Genomic DNA, 24,569 nt, shown 5'->3' on the forward strand with positions numbered 1-24,569 from the left:
GGCGATGTGCTAAAACTCATTAAACCCTCTCTTTAGCAGGGGACTCACAACCGAATTATATCGGTTTGAACTGGGGGCTGATGACGGGAATTCATTTCCCACCCACCCCACTTAAAAGCCACTATCGAAGATCTAACCGACATGTTTGACTACGACTCCGAAGCATCGACGTAGGACGAGGATGCCAAAGAGGAGCAGGCCCCAAAACCCGCCATTACTGGCGCTAGACGCCACCTCCTCCTACGACGTTTACATGGTGGACACACCCAAAGAAGTTAACGCGATGACAAAGAAGACCAGTGGAAGATGAACCTCCTGAGATACAGCCAAAGCGCCGAACGACAGCGGCACCGCTCTAGTCACGCCGTGAAAAAGATAGCAATACCGGCACAGGAGAAAACAATACTCTAGACGATGCCGAAGACAATGAAGACCCCGTTGAGCCAACTTCCGAACAGAATGAACAGGAAGATGGGCAAGTTAGCCCTGATGAACAGGCGGAACACGAAGACTTGGAGGACAGTAACTATCTTCCACTCTCCGAGGATGAGGTGAGCCTCGGCGACGAGGATTTTATCATGCCTGAGGAACCTCTCGAGCAGGAGCGCTTTAAGCGCCGGCTAATAGCCACTGCAAGGAGCCTGAAAAAGAAGTAGCAACAACTTCAAGCTGATCAAGATCTGCTCAATGATAGATGGACTAACGTCCTGGCAGCCGAGGAATACGGCCTCGAGCGACCACCCAAAAGCTACCGAAGTGCAAATTACTACCTCAATTGGATGACGAGGCGTTGGGGCCCGTGCCATCAGTGCACAAGGCGGCTGACCGACCACCACATGGTCGGGACAAAGCGGCAACCCAATACAAACACCAACCCGTACTACCTCGCTATAAAGGCAGGGATAAAACAGCTCGGGCATATACATATGACCTTCGGCAGGACCTGGACAGTAGAGCAGGACATACCAGATCAATCAACGGATCGCGGGGGCGTGCCCCGACACGCAATGATGGCCATCTATTCGGACGTGACAAACCTAATCACGCCCGAGCCGAATGCCGCAGACGGACTCCATCCGAGCTACGTCACGATATGGCCCGATATAGAGGCGCCGCACACCCTCTTTGCTTCACTGAGTAATGGGGCATGAATTCCCTGAAGGGTTTAAACCCATGAACATTGAATCATACGATGGAACAACAGATCCCGCGGTATGGATTGAAGATTTTCTTCTCCATATTCATATGGCCTGCGTTGATGACCTTCATGCCATCAAAACCTCCCGTTAAAACTCAAAGGGCCAGCTCAGCACTGGTTAAACAGTCTGCCTAAAAACTCTATTGGCAGCTGGGAGGACTTGGAAGACGCCTTCCGTGACAACTTCCAAGGTACATATGTACGACCTCCGGATGCGGACGACTTAAGTCACATAGTTCAACAACCCGGAGAGTCAGCTAGGAAATTCTGGACCAAGTTCTTAACTAAAAAGAACCAAATCGTCAACTGTCCGGATGTCGAAGCCCTAGCGGCCTTTAAGCATAGCATCCGCGACAAATGGCTAGCCCGTCACCTCGGCCAAGAAAAGCCGAAGTCCATGGCAGCCCTCACGGCACTCATGACCCGTTTTTGCATGTGCAAGGATAGCTGGCTAGCCCGTAGCAAAAACACTACAAGCGAGGCCTGGCACCTCTGATACCAAAAACAGCAACAGCAAGCCCCGACGCAACAGGCACAAGCGTCGAAGCAACGGTGACAATACCGACGACACGGCGGTCAACGCCGGATTTAGTGGCTCCAAGTCCAGCCAGCAAAAGAAGCCATATAAAACAAACAATCAGGGCCCATCCAGCTTGGACCGCATACTCGATCGTCCATGCCAGATCCATGGCACCCAGACAAACCAGCCAATCATACCAACAGAGACTGCTGGGTTTTTAAACAGGCCGGCAAATTAAATGCCAAGAACAAGGATAAGGGGTCGCAAAGCGAGGATGATGACGAGGAGTCCCATCCGCCGAACACAGGGGACAGAAGAAGTCCCCCCCAAAGTTAAAACGGTGAACATGATATATGCTACCCATATCTCCAAGAGGGAGAGCAAACACGCGCTCAGGGACGTCTACGCGATGGAGCCAGTCACTCCAAAGTTCAACCCATGGTCTTCCTACATGATCACCTTCGATCGCAGGGACCATCTGACCAGTATCCATCATGGCGGTTCAGCCGCACTGGTCCTTGACCCAATCATTGACAGATTCCATCTCACGCGAGTCCTCATGGATTGTGGCAGTAGCCTGAACCTGCTCTATCAGGATATAGTGCGCAAAATGGGCATTAATCCCTCAAGGATCAAGCCCACAAAGACTACCTTTAAAGGAGTCATACCAGGTGTAGAGTCCTGCTGTACGGGCTCAATCACACTAGAGGTTGTCTTTGGATACCCGGACAACTTCCGAAGCGAAGAGTTGATCTTCAATATCGTCCCCTTCCGCAGTGGCTATCACGGACTGCTCGGACAAACCGCATTTGCTCGATTCAACGCGGTGCCACACTATGCTTATCTCAAGCTCAAGATGCCTGGGCCACGCGGCGTCATAATAGTCAATGGAAACACGGAACGCTCCCTCCGTATTGAGGAGCACATCGCCGCTTTAGCAGCAGAAGTACAGAGCAGCCTCTTCAAGGAGAACCTCAATTCGGTGGCCGAGCTCCCGGACACCGTCAAACGAGTCCAGACTACTCCGCAGCAGGACAGCCCAGCTCGTTAGGAGCTCGACTAGCAATTCGGCCTTCGTCCTGGCCCCTACCAAGTGGCGGCGTTCGTACCGCGCGTACATAACTACGCACTCAAAATACCATGGGCATAGACGGAGGCATAACTAGAGTGTGATCCATAATACGGCTCGACCTCCCCTGGACACACATACTTTCACTTTTTCTTTTGTTTTCATTTTCTTTTCCTTTTCAGGTTTCTTTTCCACAGGACCTTCCTGATGGCCTGATCATAGGTCCTTTCGAAAGGATAGATACACCAAGACGGCACAAGATACTAACGTATAACGGAATTTCTAGGTGGTCTCTTTAACGGTCACTCTAACTGTTTTCAGGACCCGCACACAGCTCTCCCTTGGTTGTGGCATATTAAATAGCCATGTTGATTATTGCACTACTTGTACAAATATGCTTTGACATACTAATCAAACTATAATGGAAACAGTTTGCAGCCCAACTCCTGTGGCACTAGCTTGCTCTTTTGATAATCTTATCAAATCGCACCTGTACACTTTGGTGCGCTTTAATTTGCCAGGGGCTTCACTGCGCCCCATAATACGGCAACAAAGTCCGAACACCTTTTACAGTATAGTTTGGCACCCTGAATTTAGCATTATATGCATTGACTCCGAATCATGTCTTTGGTCAATAGTTGGGTTGCCCGGCTCCTGTGCTTACTACCTTACGTTCCGCTATATCGGCTGGGGTAGTAAAGGGAGAACTACTTCGATTGTGTCCTGGTTTATCCGAATGAGCACCTCAGTAGAGAAAGCCGAAAACTGTCTGTCATGATGCGGGTGAGCCGGTCAGCTCTTCAGAGGTTTCAAATCTTTAGCGATTTTTTCCGCATTATGCGATGAATCGGTTCTTATTCGATCAGGTGTTTATAGCACCCTAGTTCGGATACTAGGGGCTGCGCCTAAATTTTTATTGTCAAACTCCTATGGCTAAGTGAGGGTGGTAAAGCCACATAGTCTGATTGCCTGGTTCGTTGCGCTAAACACCTCCTTCAAGGACCAAATTCATGGATAAAGAGTGTTTAGATTCATCCCGAACACCCTCGTACTACCTACGTGGGGGCTGAAGCCGACGACTGGCCAACTCTCAGACTTGATAAAATGGCCGCACAAGAGGTAAAACTTTAAATAATAAACAGCAAAGCATTATATTACATATCAGCATTGTTTTCATCATACAGGACGGGATAACATGAATGTATTCACTCAAAAATAATGTCCTTAGCACATTGCTCCGCTACAATGCGGGATCCCTTCAGAACATCTTCAAAATACCGCTCGGGCGTGCGGTGCTCCTTGCCCACGGGCGGTTCTTCGGTCGCGAGCTTGACGACGTCTATCTTCGCCCATTGTATCTTGACACGAGCAAAGGCCATCCGCGCACCTTCTATGCATACCAACCGCTTGATGGCGTCAAGCCAAGGACATGCATTGACCAGCCGCTTCACGAGTCCGAAGTAGCTGCCGGGTATAGCTTCTGCAGGCCACAGCCGGATTATTAAATCCTTCATGGCTAGTTCGGCCACCCTATGCAACTCGACCAACTATTTTAGCTGGTAGCTAAAGGGCACCGGATGTTCTAGCGCAAGGTATTGCGACTAGAATAGCTTCCCCGTTGAGCTCCCCTCTTCGGCTCGGAAGAATTCCATAGCATCAGAAACACTGCACGGCAAATCCGCAAACGCCCCTGGAGAACTCCAAACCCGGGTCAGTAAGAGATACCTCTTCCTCACATACTTGCTTTGCATAATAAAATCCTTTCCCGCTGCAATCTTCTTGGCCTCTTTGATCTCCCGAAGGGCGCCTTGGGCTTTGGCCCGGGCCTCTTGTGCGCTTTGGCGGGCCTTAGCGAGTTCGGACTCTTGGTCTGCATTCTGGTTCTCCAAGGACTCGTATTTCTTCACAGTGTCCTGGAGCTCCTGCTGGACCTCACCAACCCTAGCCTCATGCTTTTATCGGGCGGCTTTTTCCTTTACCGCTCTCTCCTCGGCCTCGGCCACTACCTTCTTGAGAGCCTCCACCTCGGTCGCCGCCCCTACGAAAATATCACAGCACTGTGGTCAGCGCAAAAACATTCATACTTTCCGGACATGCATAAAATGATTGAATACCTTGATTATCCTCTAGCTACTTTTTTGCATGACCGAGCTCTTCCTCGGTCTGCTCCAGCCTCTGCTTCAGTCCGGAGACTTCGGCAGCACGAGAAGTCGCAGCCAACAGCGATGCCTGCTTATTCACATAGACATATATGGTTAGTCTCCTACGAAAAACTATTTGATCCTCTGTTCTTCTCTTCTTTCTGAACCTCGGACAGAGTCTCAGGGGCTATTGTCCACACTGTGACTTTCTTTTTACATAATTGTATTGCTTACCTCAAACCTTGTTAGAAGGCTTGTGCAGGCTTCATCAGTCCGCTCTTTGCAGACTGAATCTTCTCAATCACCGCACCCATGAGGGTACGGTGTTCCTCAACGATGGAAGCGCTTCGCGGCGCTTCCAGTACAGTATCTGGTGCCTCTGGTTGGACAGAGGTCACCGGCAGAATGGGCACTCCTCCTTCCGATGAGGGAGGCTGCTCGCCGGAATCCAGAGCCGTATAGGTCTCCGGGACCGTATTCGGCTGGGGGCCGAATGGGACATGGCCCCCATCGCCAGTCTCCATGGGGATCTGCTCCCCCCATATGTCCGGTGGACGAGGTCTCGCCCTCTGGCGCCACCCCGACGGCCTCCTGCGTCTCTCCGTGGCCTGGGATCCTTCGGGACAACACCTCGGTGTCATCCATGGCCCTGGGAGAGGAGGCCGCTAGAAGGGACCCGCTGTCCATCACCTTCGGGTCCAGCGAGTTCCCTGAAGATGAGGATCGCTCGAGGGAGGAACGAGCCGGACTGCAAGTACATGATTCAACATGTTAAAATTATGAAGTAAAGAGGCTGATATATGAATGCGTCGGAGTCTTTGAATACTCACAATTTGGCCAGGGGCTTTTCTCGGGGGCGCCGCTCGGCTGCTGTCGACGTCCCGCACGGAGCTATCCACGAGGGAGACCTTCCCCTTCTTGGACGCCTCCGCCTCCAGATTTATGGAGGCCGCCCTCATCTTCATTCCTCCCTCGGGGTGGGGGAGTTGCTTTCTTCTTCCTCTTCCTCTTCCTCTTCCTCCTCCTCGTCATCTTCGGCGGCGGAGTGGGTTTCAGCGTCTTCGGACGCCACGTTTGAAGTACCCTTGGGACGGAGGCTTATACATCTCCAATGTATCTATAATTTTTTATTGTTCCATGATATTGTATTATTTGTTTTGGATGTTAATGGGCTTTATTTTACACTTCTATATTATTTTTGGGACTAACCTATTAACCGGAGGCCCAGCCCAAATTGCTTTTTTGCCTATTTTGGTGTTTCGTAGAAAAGGAATATCAAATGGAGTCCAAACGGAATGAAACCTTCGGGAGCGTGATTTTTGGAACAAACGTGATCCAGGGGACTTGGAGTGGACGTCAAGAAACAATCGAGGAGGCCACGAGGCAGGGGGCGCACCCTCCACCCTCGTGGGCCCCTCGTTGCTCCACCGACCTACTTCTTCCTCCTATATATATCCATATACCCATCAAACATCCAGGAGCACCATGAAACCTTATTTCCACCGCTGCAACCTTCTGTACCCAAGAGATCCCATCTTGGGGCCTTTTCCGGATCTTCGCCGGAGGGGGCATTGATCATGGAGGGCCTCTACATCAACTCCATGGCCTCTCCGATGATGTGTGAGTAGTTTACTTCAGATCTTCGGGTCCATAGCTAGTAGCTAGATGGCTTCTTCTCTCTCTTTGGATCTCAATACAAAGTTCTCCATGATTCTCTTGGAGATCTATTCGATGTAACTCTTCTTTTTGCGGTGTGTTTGTCGAGATCCGATGAATTGTGGGTTTATGATCCAGATTATCTATGAACAATATTTGAATATTCACATAATTCTTTTATGTATGATTGGTTTGTCTTTGCAAGTCTCTTCGAATTATCAGTTTGTTTTGGCCTACTAGATTGATCTTTCTTGCAATGGGAGAAGTGCTTAGCTTTGGGTTCAATCTTGTGGTGCTTGATCCCAGTGACAGAAAGGGAAATGACATGTATTGTATTGTTGCCATCGAGGATAAAAAGATGGGGTTTATATCATATTGCATGAGTTTATCCCTCTACATCATGTCATCTTGCTTAAGGCGTTACTTTGTTCTTATGAACTTAATACTCTAGATGCATGCTGGATACCGGTCGATGTGTGGAGTAATAGTAGTAGATGCAGGCAGGAGTCGGTCTACTTGTCGTAGACGTGATGCCTATATACATGATCATACCTAGATATTCTCATAATTATTCGCTTTTTTATCAATTGCTCGACAGTAATTTGTTCACCCACTGTAATACTTATGCTATCTTGAGAGAAGCCACTACTGAAACCTATGGCCCCCGGGTCTATCTTCCATCATACAAGTTTCCAATCTATTTTATTTTGCAATCTTTACTTTCAATGTATATCATAAAGATACCAAAAATACTTATCTTATTATTATCATCTCTATCAGATCTCACTCTTGCAAGTGGCCGTGAAGGGATTGACAAGCCCTTTATTGCGTTGGTTGTGAGGTTCTTATTTGTGTGCGTAGGTATGAGGTAAATCGTGCGTGGTCTCCTACTGGATTGATACCTTGGTTCTCAAAAACTGAGGGAAATACTTACGCTGCTTTACTGCATTGCCCTTTCCTCTTCAAGGGAAAACCAATGCATGCTCAAGAGGTAGCAAGAAGGATTTCTGGCGCCGTTGCCAGGGAGATCTACGTCAAGTCAAGACATACCAAGTACCCATCACAACTCTTACCCTTCGCATTACATTATTTGCCATTTGCCTCCCGTTTTCCTCTCCCCCACTTCACCCTTGCTGTTTTATTCGCCCTCTTTTTCGCTTGCTTCATCGTTATGGCTAGTCCTTTATCCGCTCGTTTGTCTCCCGAGTTTGAGGTTCTTCACTTCAAACAAACACAAGGAGAAAACTTAAAAGATGCTTGGTTTAGGATGATGGAATCTATCGTAATTGCACCCTAGAGGTGAATTTTAGAATTTTGCTTCGCAATTTTTATGTTGGACTAAATATGTCCCATAGACAACTCTTGGACTGCGTAGCCAAAGGAAATTTTATTGAAATTGATCCCAGTATTACGCATGAAATTATAGAGGAAATAGTGGGAACACTACCACAACAAAAGGGGCCCCATCATACCCAGGTAGAAACCCAAGTTTTTGAGAAAATTTGCGAAGTAACGAAAATATTACAAAAATATCTTGAACCTCTTAAGAGTGTTAGCGGGAATCTTCACCGCATGAATATGTTGATCACTCTTTGTAATAAGCGGTTGGACTCTTTAGATCTAAAAATTTCCGAATATGAAGGGAAACATAAACAACCTCCCGGATTCGAGCATGACTCCGCTAAAAAAATTAAAAATCAAAGATGGCAATACCTAGATCTATCTTCGCTTTTATGCCTAGCTAGGGGCGTTAAATGATAGCGCTTGTTGGGAGGAAACCTGATACATCTCCATCGTATCTACTTTTCCAAACACTTTTGCCCTTGTTTTGGACTCTAACTTGCATGATTTGAATGGAACTAACCCAGACTGATGTTGTTTTCAGCAGAATTACCATGGTGTTATTTATGTGCAGAAACAAACGTTCTCGGAATGACCTGAAACTTCACAGAGCAACTTTTTAGAAAATATGAAAAATACCTGCAAAAGATGAAGGCCAGGGGGCCCACCACCTCTCCACGAGGGTGGGGCGCGCCCCCCTACCTCGTGGGCCCCCTGTTGCCTCTCCGACTCCAACTCCAACTCTATATATTGTGTTTCGGGGAGAAAAAAATCAAAGAGAAGAAATCATCGCATTTTACAATACGGAGCCGCCGCCAAGACCTAAAACCTCTCGGGAGGGCTGATCCGGAGTCTGTTCGGGGCTCCCGAGAGGGGAATCCGTCGCCATCGTCATCATCAACCATCCTACATCACCAATTTCATGATGCTCACCGTCGTGCGTGAGTAATTCCATTGTAGGCTTGCTGGACGGTGATGGGTTGGATGGGATCTATCATGTAATCGAGTTAGTTTTGTTAGGGTTTGATCCCTAGTATCCACTATGTTCTGAGATTGATGTTGCTATGACTTTGCTATGCTTAATGCTTGTTACTAGGGCCTGAGAGCCATGATTTCAGATCTGAACCTATTATGTTGACATCAATATATGAGTGTTCTTGATCCTATCTTGCAAGTCTATAGTCACCTATTATGTGTTATGATCCGTTAACCCCGAAGTGACAATAATCGGGATACTTACCGGTTATGACCGTAGTTTGACGAGTTCATGTATTCACTATGTGTTAATGCTTTGTTCCGGTTCTCTATTAAAAGGAGGCCTTAATATCCCTTAGTTTCCGTAAGGACCCCGCTGCCACGGGAGGGTAGGACAAAAGATGTCATGCAAGTTATTTTCCATAAGCACGGATGACTATATTCAGAATACATGCCTACATTATATCAATGAACTAGAGCTAGTTCTGTGTCACCCTAGGTTATGACTGTTACATGATGAACCACATCCGGCATAATTCTCCATCACTGATCCATTGCCTACGAGCTTTCCATATATTGTTCTCCGCTTATTTACTTTTCTGTTGCTATTGCTATCATCATCACAAAATACCAAAAACATTACTTTTACTACTGTTACCTTTTGCTACCGTTACCACTACTATCATATTACTTTGCTACTAAAAACTTTGCTGCAGATATTAAGTTTCCAGTGTGGTTGAATTGACAACTCAGCTGCTAATACTTGAGAATATTCTTTGGCTCCCCTTGTGTCAAATCAATAAATTTGGGTTGAATACTCTACCCTCGAAAATTGTTGCGATCCCCTATACTTATGGGTTATCAAGACTATTTTCTGGCGCCGTTGCCGGGGAGCATAGCTCTATTCTTTGAGTCACTTGGTATATGTATCTTCTTATCATTATGGAGAACTTGAGAGATCCAAAAACCAAGATCTATCCCTCAACTACGATGGGAGGTAAGGAACTGCCATCTAGCTCTGCACTTGATTCACCTTCTGTTTTGAGTAAGCTTGCGACACCTACACCTGCTTCTGCTATTCGTTCAGATATGTCGCATGTTATTGATGATGCCACTTCTGCTATGCATGATACTTATGATGAAACTACCTCTATGCCTGATACTACTGTGCCACTTAGTGATTTTATTGATGAACAACTTGCTAGGGCTAGAGAGATTGAAAATATTGAATCTGATGATACTGATGAAAGTGATGATGAAGAATCACTTGTTATTCCTAAGGGTTATGTTTTTTATCAAGAAGCTTCTTTAGCTATTTTATCTTGCAAAAATAGAAATGAACTCAAAAGGCTATTAGCTAAATGGAGTAAGCAATCTCTAAATGCTAGAATGAAACCTGACCCTGCTTTTGCTACTTCACCTATCTTTGTTACTGATAAGGATTATGAATTCTCTATTGATCCTGATATAATTACTTTGGTTGAATCTGATCCTTTTCATGGTTATGAATCTAAAATTGTTGTGGCACATGTTACTAAATTGAATGATATAGCCACCCTGTTCACTAAAGATGAGAGAACTCGTTACTTTTACATCCTTAAAATATTTCTGTTCTCATTAAAGGGTAATGCTAAGATATGGTTTAATTCTCTTGATCCTGGTTGTGTGCGTAGTCCCCATGACATGATTTATTACTTCTCTACTAAATATTTCCATGCTCATAAGAAACAAGCTGCTTTAAGGGATATATATATAATTTTGTGCAAATTGAAGAAGAGAGTCTCCCACAAGCTTGGGGGAGGCTTCTCCAATTACTTAATGCTTTGCCTGATCATCCTCTTAAGAAAAATGAAATACTAGATATCTTTTATAATGGACTAACTAATGCCTCCAGAGATTACCTGGATAGTTGTGTTGGTTCTGTTTTCAGGGAAAGAACACCGGATGAAGATGAAATTCTATTGAATAATATGTTGACAAATGAAAATAATTGGACACCTCCGGAGCCAATTCCTGAGCCTATTCCTAAACCAACTCCGAAGAAGAGGGGTATTCTATTTCTTAGTCCTGAAGATATGCAAGAGGCAAAGAAATCTATGAAAGAAAAAGGTATTAAAGCTGAAGATGTTAAGAATTTACCTCCTATTGAAGAAATACATGGTCTTAATTTACCGCCTGTTGAAGAAACATATGATCTTAATCCATTACCTATTGAAAGAACTCATGGTCTTGATAACCCGACACAGGTAGTAAAGGTAAATTCTCTCTACAGATATGATAAAGCTGAAATCTCATTTACTAAATTTGCTAGCCCATGCTTAGATGAGTTTGATAAATTTGTGGCTAAGCAAGAAGATTTTAATTCTTATTTTGGTAGACAATTGAAATACAATTCAAATATGCTTGAACACTTGGGTGATTATATGGCTAATGTTAAAGGTGAACTTAAACTTATTAGTAAACATGCTTCTATGGTTACCACTCAAGTAGAACAAGTACTTAAAGCTCAAAATGATTTGCTAAATGAATTGAATAGTAAAGATAATGATAATGTTGTTAGAGTGGCTACTAGAACTGGTAGAATGACTCGGGAACCTTTGTATCCTGAAGGCCACCCTAAGAGAATTGAGCAAGATTCTCAGAGAAATATTACAGATGCACCTAGTTCGTCTGAAAAGAAGAAAAAGAAAAATGATAGGACTTTGCATGCTTCTAGTGATCCTATTGTTGAAACACCTGAGAATCCAAATGATATTTCTATTTCTGATGTTGAAACACAATCTGGTAATGAACCTGAAACTAGTGGTAATGTTAGTGATAATGTTCATGATGATGCTCAACCTAGTAATGATAATGATATAGAAATTGAACCTACTGTTGATCTTGATAACCCACAATCAAAGAACCAACGTTACGATAAGAAAGACTTTGTTGCTAGGAAACATGGTAAAGAAAGAGAGCCTTGGGTTTAGAAACCCATGCCTTTTCCTCCTAAACCATCCAAGAAAAAAGATGATGAGGATTTTGAGCGCTTTGCTGAAATGATTAGACCTATCTTTTTGCGTATGTGATTAACTGACATGCTCAAAACCAATCCTTATGCTAAGTACATGAAATATATAATTACGAATAAAAGAAAGATACCGGAAGCTGAAATTTCCACCATGCTTGCTAATTATACTTTTAAGGGTGGAATACCAAAGAAACTTGGAGATCCCGGTGTACCAACTATACCATGCTCCATTAAAAGAAACTATGTTAAAACTGCTTTATGTGATCTTGGAGCTGGTGTTAGTGTTATGCCTATCTCTTTATATCGTAGACTTGATTTGAATAAGTTGACACCTACTAAAATATCTTTGCAAATGGTTGATAAATCAACTGCTATACCTGTCGGTATTTGTGAGGATGTGCCTGTTGTAATTGCAAACGTTACTATTTTAACGGACTTTGTTATTCTTGATATTCCCGAGGATAATAGTATGTCTATTATTATTGGAAGACCCTTTTTGAATACTGCAGGGGCTGTTATTGGTTGCACTAAAGGCAATGTCACTTTTCATGTTAATGGTAATGAGCATACGGTACACTTTCCGAGGAAACAACCTCAAGTTCATAGTATCAACTCTATTGGAAAAATTCCATCGATTATATTAGGAGGTTTTGAATTTCCTCTTCCTATTGTCAAGAAGAAATATGATATTCTTATTATTGGGGATGTGCATATCCCCGTTGAGGTAACATAGTGTTATTCGAAATTTCTCCGGTTCCATGTTATTTGAAATGGTTCGTTAACAAGACTTGATCAACCTTGTTAGTGGATTCCTTTTGATGATCATGAGATGGATGAAATAAGAGAGCACAACCTTCTGTACCCCACTTTTACTTTCTGTTACTTATATTAAATAAAATGAAAATAAATATTTTTCTGTCTGTTATCTGATTATCCGTGCAATATAAAAATACCTCAAAAATAAAAGTTCTCCAAATGCCCTGAAATTTAAATATGATTTTTTCTAGAGTATTTGAGAATATTTGGCACTGAGAACACAACACGGGGGTCAACCACCTGCCCATGAGGGTGGAGGGCGCGCCCCCTGCCTCGTGGGCCCACGGTGGCCCTCCTCCACCGATGACCCACAAGTATAGGGGATCTATCATAGATAAGTAAGAGTGTCGAACCCAACGAGGAGCAGAAGGAAATGATAAATGGTTTTCAGCAACGTATTCTCTGCAAGTACTGAAATAAGTGGTAACAGATAGTTTTGTGATGAGATAATTTGTAATGAGCAACAAGTAAAAAAAGTAAATAAAGTGCAGCAAGGTGGCCCAATCCTTTTGGTAGTAAAGGACAAGCCATGGAACAAACTCTTATATAAGGAAAAGCGCTCCCGAGGACACATGGGAATATCGTCAAGCTAGTTTTCATCACGTTCATATGATTCGCGTTCGATACTTTGATAATTTGACATGTGGGTGGACCGGTGCTTGGGTGCTGTTCTTACTTGAACAAGCATCCCACTTATGATTAACCTCTATTGCAAGCATCCGCAACTACAACAAAAGTATTAAGGTAAACCTAACCATAGCATGAAACATATGGATCCAAATCAGCCCCTTACGAAGCAACGCATAAACTAGGGTTTAAGCTTCTGTCACTCTAGCAACCCATCATCTACTTATTACTTCCCAATGCCTTCCTCTAGGCCCAAATAATGGTGAAGTGTTATGTAGTCGACGTTCACATAACACCACTAGAGGCTAGACAACATACATCTCATCAAAATATCGAACGAATACCAAATTCACATGACTACTAATAGCAAGACTTCTCCCTTGTCCTCAGGAACAAACGTAACTACTCACAAAGCATATTCATGTTCATAATCAGAGGGGTAATAAATATGCATAAAGGATCTGAACATATGATCTTCCACCAATTAAACCAACTAGCATCAACTACAAGGAGTAATTAACACTAGTAGCAACCTACTAGCACCGATCCCGGACTTGGAGACAAGAATTGGATACAAGAGATGAACTAGGGTTTTGAGATGAGATGGTGCTGATGAAGATGTTGATGGAGATTGCCCTCTCCCGATGAGAGGAGCGTTGGTGATGACGATGGCGATGATTTCCCCCTCCAGGAGGGAAGTTTCCCCGGCAGAACAGCTCTGCCGGAGCTCTAGATTGGATCCGCCAAGGTTCCGCCTCGTGGCAGCGGAGTTTCGTCCCGAAAGGTTGCTTCTTATTTTTTTCTCGACGAAAGACTTCATATAGGAGAAGATGGTCATCGGAGAGCCACCAGGGGGCCCACGAGGTAGGGGGCGCGCCCCCCACCCTCGTGAGAAGGGTGTGGGCCCCCTGATCTTCATCTTTGGCGAGGATTTTTCATTATTTATTATAAGGTATTCCATGGAGTTTCAGGACTTTTGGAGTTGTGCAGAATAGGTCTCTAATATTTTCTCCTTTTCTAGCCCAGAATTCCAACTTCCGGAATTCTGCCTCCTTATGTAAACCTTGTAAAATAGGAGAGAATAGCCATAAGTATTGTGACATAATGTGAAATAACAGCCCATAATGCAATAAATATCGATATAAAAGCATGATGCAAAATGGACGTATCAACTCCCCCAAGCTTAGACCTCGCTTGTCCTTAAGCGAAAGCCGATAACAATAAATATGTACCCATGTTTAGAGGTAGAGGCGTCGATAAAAATAAAATACGGACATGAGGGCATCATGATTATTCTCATAACAGCAACATACATAGGTATCGTCATATGATTACTTATGTTCATGTGATGATCTATTCAGAATGCAAAAGTATGTATCAGAAACCTTATTGAGAACCAACAAACTATAACCTCAGTCATTGAAGCAATTGCAATTTATCATAACATAAGAAAGAGTCTATTTCAGAGCTAAAAAGCAAGTCCACATACTCAACTATCATCTAGTCCTTCATAATTGCTAACACTCGCACAATACTTGTGGTTACGGGGTTTTAATCGGACACAGAGAAAAATAGGGGCTTATAGTTTTGCCCCACAACCTTTTACCTCAAGGGTAATGTCAACAATAATAACTCATGCCCCCCTACATCCAATTTGATATATCTATTAGGATCTTTCCAACACACTGTGCTTGCCAAAGGATAAAATGTAAAAAGTAAAGGTGAAGATCACCATGACTCTTGCATAAGGTACAAGATAATAATAAAAGATAGGCCCTTCGCAGAGGGAAGCAGAGGTTGCCATGCGCTTTTATGGTTGGATGCACAAAATCTTAATGCGAAAGAACGTCACCTTATATTGCCCCTTGTGATATGAACCTTTATTATGCAGTCCGTCGCTTTTATTACTTCCAGATCACAAGATCGTATAAAGCTTATTTCTCCCACACTAATCATACATATTTAGAGCAATTTTTATTGCTTTGCACCGATGACAACTTACTTGAAGGATCTTACTCAATCCATAGGTAGATATGGTGGACTCTCATGGCAAAACTGGTTTAAGGGTATTTGGAAGCACAAGTAGTATCTCTACTTGGTGCTGAGAATTTGGCTAGCATGAGGGGGAAAGGCAAGCTCAACATGTTGGATGATCCATGACAACATACTTTATCTCAGATATAAGAAAACATAACCCATTACGTTGTCTTCCTTGCCCAACATCAACTCTTTAGCATGTCATATTTTTATGAGTGCTCCCAATCATAAAAGATTTCAATAATAGTATATTTATATGTGAAACCTCTCTTTCCTTATTACTTCCTATTAATTGCAATGATGACCAAATCTATGTCTGCCAACTCCCAACAACTTTTAATCATCACACTCTTTCTATGTGAAGTCATTATTGTCAATAAGATCAATATGAACTTTTGTTTCTTCTTATTTTTTTATTCACCCAAGATCATAGCAAGAAAATCAAGCCCTTGACTCAACACTAATCTTTATTATATAGCTCACGGACTCGATTACATAGAGAGATCATAAAGCAAAACTTAAAACTAGATCATGCCATAAACTTTATTCTACTAGATCAAAATACTACTAATAGGATCAAACTAAGGAAAACGGTAAAGATAAAAGTGATGGTGATACGATACCGGGGCACTCCCCCAAGCTTGCCGGTTGCCAAGGGGAGTGCCCATACCCATGTTATTATATCTCCTTGGTTGGTGAAGAAGGTGGAGGTGTTGTTGATGATGCAGGATTGTCATCCATCTTCCAAGGCATAGGTTCACCATCATAGAAGGATGATCGAGTCTCCGAAATCCTCGAACCTGCGGCCAAACGCATTCTTTTGAATCTATATTCATACTCATAGTTTTGGTTTTGCAGGTCATAGATTTGGGCTTGGAGGTACTCGATCTTCTCATATAGCTTGAAGATGGCCTCCTCGGTGTTCTTGGCATCTGGCTTGTAGTTGTTAGTGAACTCCGCCAGCATCGTGTGCCTAGCGTTGATTCCAGGCTCCACCATCCCCTGGCACTTGAAAACTTGTTGCTCCATTGCTTCGAGCCTCGTCTCCACGCTTCCGGTTCTCTTTGGTCCCTCAGCATCGCGGATGTGCAGCAACCCATCACGCATCTCAATGGTTTGAGGGTGTCGCAGCACCTCCACGAGGTAAGGGTTGATGACCTTCTCGAAGAACTTGTCCTTGGAAGCACTTGGGGACGTCATGATAATCTAGATCTGTCAGAAAAATAGCTCGAAACAAGAACAGAGGATAATTGCGTGATACGGGAGTCAAAACCTTCAGGAGAATATATAGTGAATTTTCACCGACCAAAATACATATCGTGCAAGAAAACAGAGTCCGGAAGGCACATGAGGAGCTCACGAGGTAGGGGGTGCGCCCAGGGGGGTAGGGCGCGCCCTCCACCCTTGTGGGGCCCTCGTGTCCTTCCCGGACTGCTAGTTAATTTTCTATTTTTCTAAATATTCCAAAACGGAGAAATATTGCCTTAAAAATTGTTTTGGAGTCGGTTTACTTACCGTACCACATACCTATTCCTTTTCGGAGTCTGAAACGTTCTGGAAAGTGTCCCTTATGTATTCCTCCGGGGTTACGGTTTCTATAATATTGGTTTCAACATTTATGGGATTACCTGAGATATAGTGTTTAATTCTTTGACCGTTTACCACCTTCGGATTTGTGCCTTCGAAGTTGTTGATTTTTATGGCACCGGAACGATGGACCTCCTCGATAATGTAAGGGCCTTCCCATTTAGAGAGAAGTTTCCCTACAAAAAATCTTAAACGAGAGTTGTATAGCAATACATAATCACCTACATTAAACTCACACTTTTGTATCCTTTTGTCATGCCATCTTTTAACCTTTTCTTTAAACAACCTGGCATTTTCATAAGCTTGGGTTCTCCATTCATCAAGTGAGCTAATACCAAATAACCTCTTTTCGCCGGCAAGTTTGAAATCATAATTGAGCTCTTTAATAGCCCAATAAGCCTTATGTTCTAGTTCGAGAGGTAAGTGACATGCTTTTCCATATACCATTTTATACGGAGACATACCCATAGGATTTTTATATGCAGTTCTATAGGCCCATAATGCATCATCAAGTTTCTTGGACCAATTCTTTCTAGATCTATTGACAGTCTTTTGCAAAATTAATTTGAGTTCTCTATTACTCAATTCTACTTGACCACTAGACTGTGGGTGATATGGAGATGCAATTCTATGATTGACGTCATATTTAGCAAGCATTTTACGGAAAGCACCATGAGTAAAATGTGAACAACCATTAATCATTAAATATCTAGGGACTCCAAACCTCGGAAAAATAACTTCTTTAAGCATTTTAATAGAAGTGTTATGATCAGCACTACTAGTTGGAATAGCTTCTACCCACTTAGTAACATAATCAATAGCAACTAAAATATGTGTATATCCATTAGAGGCAGGAAAAGTTCACATATAATCAAAGCCCCAAACATCAAATGGTTCAATAACAAGTGAATAATTCATAGGCATTTCTTGACGTCTACTAATATTACCAATTCTTTGACATTCATCACAAGATAGGACAAACTTACGGGCATCCTTGAAGAGAGTAGGCCAATAAAAACCGGATTGCAATACCTTATGTGCAGTTCTATCTCCCACGTGGTGTCCTCCATAAGTTTCGGAGTGGCACTTGCGTAGGATCTGTTCCTGTTCATTCTCAGGTACACAACGTCTAATAACACCATCTACTCCTTCTTTATAAAGATGTGGGTCATCCCAAAAGTAATGTCTCAAATCATAGAAGAACTTTTTCTTTTGTTGGTATGTGAAGCTAGGTGGTATAAATTTAGCAACTATGTAATTAGCATAATCAGCATACCAAGGGGTACTACGAGAAGTACTTATGACATTTAATTATTCATCAGGAAAGCTATCATCAATAGGTAGTGGGTCATCAAGAACATTCTCTAACCTAGAGAAGTTGTCTGCAACGGGGTTCTCAGCACCTTTTCTATCAACAATATGCAAATCAAATTCTTGTAGCAAAAGAACCCATCTAATAAGTCTAGGTTTAGCATCTTTCTTCTCCATAAGATATTTAATAGCAGCATGATCAGTGTGGATAGTTACTTTAGAATCAACAATATAAGGTCTGAACTTATCACAAGCAAATACAACTGCTAAAAGTTCTTTTTCAGTAGTAGCATAATTTCTTTGAGCATTGTCTAGAGTCTTACTAGCATAATGGATAACATTTAATTTCTTATCAACTCTTTGCCCTAGAACAGCACCTACATCATAATCGCTAGCATCACACATAATTTCAAATGGTAAATTCCAATCAGGTGGCTGAACAATAGGTGCAGAGACTAATGCTTTCTTAAGTATTTCAAATGCTTCTACACAATCATCATCAAAGACAAATGGTATATCTTTTTGTAATAAATTAGTCAGAGGCCGAGAAATTTTTGAAAAGTCCTTAATGAACCTCCTATAAAATCCGGCATGACCAAGGAAACTTCTTATACCTTTGATGTCCTTGGGACATGGCATCTTTTCAATAGCATCAACCTTGGCTTTATCAACTTCAATACCTCTTTCGGAAACTTTATGCCCCAAGACAATACCTTCATTAACCATAAAGTGGCACTTTTCCCAATTCAAGACAAGATAATTAGTTTCTTCACATCTCTGCAAAACTCGATCAAGATTGCTCAAGCAATCATCAAAAGAAGATCCATAGATGGAAAAGTCGTCCATGAAAACCTCATAAATCTTTTCACAGAAGTCAGAGAATATAGCCATCATGCATCTTTGAAAGGTAGCGGGTGCATTACATAAACCAAAAGGCATACGTCTATAAGCAAAAGTACCAAAAGGGCATGTAAAAGTAGTCTTTGATTGATCTTTAGCTGACACAGGTATTTGAGAGAAACCAGAATAACCATCTAGAAAGCAGTAATGTGTATGTTTGCATAATCTTTCTAGCATTTGATTGATAAAAGGTAAGGGGTAACGATCTTTCTTAGTAGCTTTATTTAATTTGCGGAAATCAATTACCATCCTATAACTTGTAATAATTCTTTGTGGAATCAATTCATATTTATCATTAGGAACAACAGTAATACCTCCCTTCTTAGGGACACAATGAACAGGACTTACCCACTGACTATCAGCAACGGGATAAATTATACCTGCCTCCAGAAGCTTTAGTATTTCTTTTCTTCCCACTTCTTTCATTTTAGGATTCAGACGTCGTTGAGGATCACAAACTGGTTTGGCATCTCCTTCCAAATTTATTTTATGTTGACATAGAGTGGGACTAATGCCCTTAAGATCATCAAGAGTATATCCAATAGCAGCATAGTGCTTCTTCAGAGTTTTCAATAATCTTTCTTCTTCATGCTCTGAAAGGTTAGCACTAATAATAACAGGATATATCTTCTTTTCATCAAGATAAGCATATTTAAAATTATCAGGCAACGGTTTAAGCTCAAACACGGGATCACCCTTAGGTGGAGGGGGGTCCCCTAGGATTTCAACAGGCAAATTGTGTTTCAGCATAGGTTCCTGTTTAAAGAATACTTCATCTATTTCCCTTCTTTCATTCATAAACATATCATTCTCATGGTCTAGCAAATATTGTTCTAAAGGATCACTGGGAGGTACGGCAATAGAAGCAAGACCAATAATTTCATCCTTACTAGGAAATTATTCTTCACGATGTTGTTTACTAAATTTAGAGAAATTAAATTCATGAGTCATATCATCTAAGCCGAGAGTAATAACATCCCTTGTGCAATCTATGGTAGTATTAACAGTATTTAAGAAGGGTCTACCAAATATAATGGGACAAAAGCTATCTTGTGGGGAACCAAGAACAAGAAAATCAGCAGTATATTTAGTTTTCCCACACAAGACTTCAACATCTCTAACAATTCCCATTGGTGAAATAGTATCTCTATTAGCAAGTTTAATAGTAACATCAATATCTTCTAACTCAATAGGTGCAATGTCATGCATAATTTCGTTGTATAAGTCAATAGGTATTGCACTAGCACTAGCACCCATATCACATAAGCCATGATAACAATTATCTCCTATTTTAACAGAAATAACAGGCACACCTACCACAGGTCTATGTTTATCTTTAGCACAAGGTTTAGCAATTCTAGCAGTTTCACCGCAGAACTGAATAACATGCCCATCAATATTATCAGACAAGAGATCTTTAACAATAGCAACATTTGGTTCTACTTTAACTTGCTCAGGAGGTGTATATGTTTTAATATTGCTTTTATGAACCACAGTTGAAGCTTTAGCATGATACTTTATCCTAACAGGGAAAGGTGGTTTCTCAACATAAGAAGTAGGAACAATAGGATCATTATAAGTAATAGTCTTTTCTTCAACTTTAATAGGTGCAGCTACTTTTATTTCTATGGGAGGATTATATTTAAACCACTTCTCCTTAGGGAGATCAACATAAGTAGCAAAAGATTCACAGAAAGAAGCTACTATCTCAGAATCAAGTCCATATTTAGTGCTAAACTTACGGAAAATATCGATATCCATAAAAGATTTAACACAATCAAACTTAGGTGTCATACCTGACTCCTTACCTTTGTCGAGGTCCCAACATTCAGAGTTGCGTTTAATTCTATCCAATAAATCCCATCTAAATCCAATAGTCTTCATCATAAAAGAGCCAGCACAAGAAGTATCGAGCATGGTGCGATTATTTTCAGAAAGCCGAGCATAACATTTTTGAATAATCATTTCTCTTGAGAGCTCATGATTGGGGCATGAATATAACATTGATTTAAGCCTCCCCCAAGCTTGAGCGATGCTTTCTCCTTCGCGAGGCCAAAAATTATATATATAATTGCGATCACGATGAACAAGATGCATAGGGTAATACTTTTGATGAAATTCCAATTTCAATCTTCTATAGTTCCATGATCTGGTATCATCACATAGCCTATACCATATCAATGCATCTCCCTTCAAAGATAAAGGGAAGACCTTCTTCTTAGCAACATCATCGGGTGTACCTGCAAGCTTAAATAATTCACAAACTTCATCCACATATATTAGGTGTTCATCAGGATGCTTTGTTCCATCTCCTGTAAAAGGATTAGCTAGCAGTTTTTCTATCATACCCAAAGGATACTCATAAGGAATTTCATTTTCGTATTCATTTTCTATAGGTTAAGTAGGTTGAGGAGAAACTCTTTGCTCTACTAGTTGGGGTGAAGATACCCCGAACAAGCCCCTCAAAGGATTACTTTCCATAGTAACAAGTGACAGTAAATTTCAGCACACTATATAAATTTTTCCTTACCAAATTCCACCTACCAAAGGCGCTTCACTCCCCGGCAACGGCGCTAGAAAAGAGTCTTGATGACCCACAAGTATAGGGGATCTATCGTAGTCCTTTCGATAAGTAAGAGTGTCGAACCCAATGAGGAACAGAAGGAAATGATAAGCGGTTTTCAGCAAGGTATTCTCTGCAAGTACTGAAATAAGTGGTAACAGATAGTTTTGTGATGAGATAATTTGTAATGAGCAACAAGTAAAAAAAGTAAATAAAGTGCAGCAAGGTTTCCCAATCCTTTTGGTAGCAAAGGACAAGCCTGGACAAACTCTTGTATAAGGAAAAGCGCTCCCGAGGACACATGGGAATATCGTCAAGCTAGTTTTCATCACGTTCATATGATTCGCGTTCGGTACTTTGATAATTTGACATGTGGGTGGACCGGTGCTTGGGTGTTGTTCTTACTTGAACAAGCATCCCACTTATGATTAACCTCTATTGCAAGCATCCGCAACTACAACAAAAGTATTAAGGTAAACCTAACCGTAGCATGAAACATATGGATCCAAATCAGCCCCTTACGACGCAACGCATAAACTAGGGTTTAAGATTCTGTCACTCTAGCAATCCATCATCTACTTATTACTTCCCAATGCCTTCCTCTAGGCCCAAATAATGGTGAAGTGTTATGTAGTCGACGTTCACATAACACCACTAGAGGCTAGACAACATGCATCTCATCAAAATATCGAACGAATACCAAATTCACATGACTACTAATAGCAAGACTTCCCACTTGTCCTCAGGAACAAACGTAACTACTCACAAAGCATATTCATGTTCATAATCAGAGGGGTAATAATATGCATAAAGGATCTGAACATATGATCTTCCACCAATTAAACCAACTAGCATCAACTACAAGGAGTAATTAACAGTACTAGCAACCTACTAGCACCAATCCCGGACTTGGAGACAAGAATTGGATACAAGAGATGAACTAGGGTTTTGAGATGAGGTGGTGCTGATGAAGATGTTGATGGAGATTGCCCTCTCCCGATGAGAGGAGCATTGGTGATGACGAGGGCGATGATTTCCCCCTCCGGGAGGGAAGTTTCCCCGGCAGAACAGCTCTGCCGGAGCTCTAGATTGGATCCGCCAAGGTTCCGCCTCGTGGCGGCAGAGTTTCGTCTTGAAATGTTGCTTCTTATTTTTTTCTTGACGAAAGACTTCATATAGGAGAAGATGGTCATCGGAGAGCCACCAGGGGGCCCACGAGGTAGGGGGCGTGCCCTAGGGGGGGCGCCCCCACCCTCATGGGAAGGGTGTGGGCCCCCTGATCTTCATCTTTGGCGAGGATTTTTCATTATTTATTATAAGGTATTCCGTGGAGTTTCAGGACTTCTGGAGTTGTGCAGAATAGGTCTCTAATATTTGCTCCTTTTCCAGCCCAGAATTCCAGCTGCCGGCATTCTCCCTCCTTATGTAAACCTTGTAAAATAAGAGAGAATAGCCATAAGTATTGTGACATAATGTGAAATAACATCCCATAATGCAATAAATATCGATACAAAAGCATGATGCAAAATGGACATATCATCCACTTATTCCTGCACCCAGACACTTCTTCTTCCTCCCACAAACACGAATATCCAGCTCAAGCACGAGTTCTAGCTCATCTTGCTGCCATTTTCGATCTCCTTGCTCAAAGCACCTTTCACAAAACTACTTGGGGAGATTGTTCCTTGGTATGTGACTCCTCCATTGGTCCAATTAGTTTTTTGTTCTAGTGCTTTATTCATTGCAAATTTTTTCTGCGTAGGTGACCCTGTTCTTGAGCTTGCATGTCAAATTTATATGGTTCCAAGTAGTTTTGATGCATGATATAGGCTCTAGGCACTTGTAGGAGTAGTTGTTATCAATATTATTGAGTTTGGTTTACTTTTATTTTGAAGTTACTAAAAATTTCAGAATTTTTCAGAAAATGATGAGGAGACTTATGAGGGGCTCATCGAGCCAAAGCTCGAAGGAAAAGGCACCGAAGCCTAAGTATAATCTGCCGCGCACCATGGAGGTTTGGGCGTGTGAGTGGCCTTCCGAGGATTTCTTGAGAGCAGCCGGGATTTATGAAGATTTTCATGAATTGGCTAAGAATGCGGGCCTTACCGCCTTCCTCCACAACCAATGCGATCAGTATCTCTTACTCACAAATATCTTTGTGCAAAACTTTCATTTCCATTCTAGGAGCTCACCACCTACGGTGGAGTTTTATTTATATGATGAGCATAAGGAGATGTCACTTTATGATTTTTGTTGGATTTGTTTAGTCCCTTTTGAGGGCAAGATAGAAGAACCACATTGCGATGATGTGGAGGGCTTTATTGATACTATCACTGTAGGGGAAACAAGGAAGGTTTCCGATGCATGAATCACTAGCATACATTTTCCTGTTTTACGTTATTTTGCATTATTTGCTAGTCGTTGCTTAATTGGTCACGGAAACTGTGGAAACCTTAGTATCCCTGATTTTATTATTTTGCTCCACGGTTTATATGGTGATAACTCTGTTAGTATGGGCGGCATTATTGACAAACGGTTAAGTCTGAACCATACAAAGGGGCCCATCTTTGGAGGCATCTATGCTTCACGCCTAGCTGCACATTTTAACATACCTATTAGGCATTATGAGAAGGAAGCAAAAGTGCTACCTCGTGTTTATCTAGATTATAAAAGTATGGTGGCACATGATTTTATTGTTAAGAATAGGGAAGGAGAGCTTAAATATCAATTGTTCTTTAATAAACATCATCCTGAGACTATCACCATGCCTGCTCCTTCTTTGTTTGATTTATCTGTAGGCCAGTACCTTGTTCCG

This window comes from Triticum urartu, chromosome 6, assembly GCF_003073215.2.
Source record: "Triticum urartu cultivar G1812 chromosome 6, Tu2.1, whole genome shotgun sequence".
NCBI classification, from domain to species: Eukaryota; Viridiplantae; Streptophyta; class Magnoliopsida; order Poales; family Poaceae; genus Triticum; species Triticum urartu.